Consider the following 2,596-nt stretch of genomic DNA (forward strand, 5'->3'; position numbering starts at 1 on the left):
TAAAGCCCGTTGTGGGGCTTGTCAAGAGGATTTCCTTCGTAATCAATCAACTCATATGCGCCCTTTTGTAAGACTCTCTTCACGATATAGGGACCTAGCCACATGGATTCGAGTTTTCCTGCCCCCAGCTTATCTTTAGCTTGATCATAGAGCAACACTAGATCTCCCTCAACGAAGGAACGAGGATGAATGTTATGGTCAAAGTGAGCCTTGACTCTCTTCTTTTGTGCTTCGATAGCCAGAGAAGCTAAACGACGGGTCTCGTCTAACCGTTCTAGGTAAAGAAGCCGTTCCTCCACCGGAGTGGTGTTTGGAAGCAACTCGATAGCTAATTTCAACGAAGGAATCTCACACTCGACGGGAAGGGTGGCCTCCAGTCCGTAAACCAACTGAAACGGAGTGAAACCGGTGGCGTCCTTCACAGAAGTCCGGTAGGCCCACAAGGCAGGGAACAACATCAGATGCCAATTAGACCTATGCGTATTGATGGTGCGTTGAAGCATAGTGATCAAAACTTTGTTCACGGCCTCGACTTGACCGTTGGATTGTGGATAGTACGGTGTCAAACTATCTTGACGCAAGCCTAGTTGGGTCGTTAGTTCCGTCATCATATGATTACGAAAATGCTTTCCGTGATCTGTGACGATAGCCTGAGGGACTCCGAAACGAGTAATAACATGATTAAATAAAAACTGCGCCGCTGTGTAACCGTCTTCATTTAATGTAGGCATCGCTTCGGCCCACTTGGTGAAATAATCCATGGCAACGATGATATACCCATACCCCCCAGCCGAACGAGGGTTACAGGACGTATAATCGATGCCCCATTTGGCAAATGGACCTACGGTGACAACAGGGTGCAGTGGTGCAGGAGGAGCACGCATTTTCCGGTGGTATACTTGGCATTCATGGCATGCGCGAACGGCAAGAATGCAATCTTTGAAGATAGAAGGCTAGAAGTAACCAGCACGGAGAATTTTTTGGGCGGTAGCATATCCGGACATGTGACCACCACAAGCACCAGAGTGGCAGTCATTCAACACCCGCTCAGCCTCCTCGAGAGTCAAACATCGGCGGAGAACATAATCAATGCCGATGCGGTACAAGGTATCGCCCAAAATGCGATAGGGTTGAGATTGGTGACGAATTCATCGTCGAGCATCTTTCGATACATTTGGACGGAAGGAAGATGTCTGCAAATATACGATAATGTCCCCGTACCACGGGTCGAGGGTGCTGATGAGAAACAATGTTTCATTTGGGATATGCTCCTCCGAACGAGATGGTGCAGAGTGAGATGGTAAGGAACAGAGCAGTTCAGCAAAGACCAGAGATTTCTTTGACTTGGCCGCAGTGAATTCCAAGTCGAACTCTTGGAGGATTACAATCCACTTCGAGTATTTGCCTCCCAGCAGTTGACGCGACAAAATGTAGGTCATGGGGTTGCAGTCAGAGATCACGGTCGTTGTGCGCAACAGGATATAATGCCGGAATCGTTGGACGGCGCAGACAGCTGCCAATGCCAACTTCTCGACATATGCGTAGCGAGTTTCCGTATCCAGAAGGTTGCGACTAAGATAATAGATAACGTGCTTGGTGCCGGCATCATCATCCTGCACCAGAACCATGCCGATGGTGGTGTCAGCGGCAGCTATATAGAGAGTGTAATCACGGTGGTAGTTCGGAGGTCTTAAGAGCGGAGCTGAGACAAGAAGGTCTTTAAGGCGGGCGAAAGACTCCTGGGTGATAGCATCCCAACGAAAGGGTGTGTCTCGCTTTAATAACCGTGTGAAACCCTTAGCCACCTCGGCATAATTCAGAATGAATCGTCTGAGAAAATTAGCTTTACCCTGCAAGCTCTGCAATTGCTGCAAAGAGGCAGGGGGAGGAAGATTCAAGATGGCCTCGACTTTGAGGGGATCCAGACGGATGCCTTCCCGGGAGACGATGAACCCGAGTAGTCGGCTAGATTCTACGCAGAAGACACACTTATGCGGATTGAGTCGAATACCGTAGTTTCGACAGCGGAGAAAAATTTCGCATAGATGAGATGGATGGTCCTGACGCTTAGCTGAATGAGCTGGGAGGTCATCCAGGTAAGGCTGTACGATGTGTTGAATATCATGAAAAGCATATGACATCGCACGCTGGAAGGTGGCACCGGCATTTTTGAGACCGAAAGGGAGCTTCTTATAGGCGAAGGTGCCCCAAGGACAAATGAAAGTTGTCTTATGCTGGTCTACGGGGGCTATGTTGACCTGGTTATAGCGAGAGAAGCCGTCCATAAACGAATAAATCTCACTTCCTGCGCAGTCATCAATAAGCTGATCAATGAAAGGCGTAGGAAAGTTATCTTTTGGACAGGCACGATTGATATCGCGGTAGTCAACACAGACCCGGATAGTGCCCTGCTTTTTATTCACAGGGACTATATTGGACACCCACTCCGTGAGGGGGATGGCATAGATAAAACCAGCTCGAAGAAGCTTCTCGACTTCGGCCTTGATGGTTGTAGCCTTTCGAGGGTGCACTAGACGTAAGCGCTGACGAACAGGCTTAGCATCTGCATAAGTAGGTATTTCGTGCACCACAATAC

Source organism: Pinus tabuliformis, chromosome 6 (genome assembly GCF_031772625.1).
Source record: "Pinus tabuliformis cultivar Carrire ecotype Pingquan chromosome 6, CPIR1, whole genome shotgun sequence".
Taxonomy (NCBI): Eukaryota; Viridiplantae; Streptophyta; class Pinopsida; order Pinales; family Pinaceae; genus Pinus; species Pinus tabuliformis.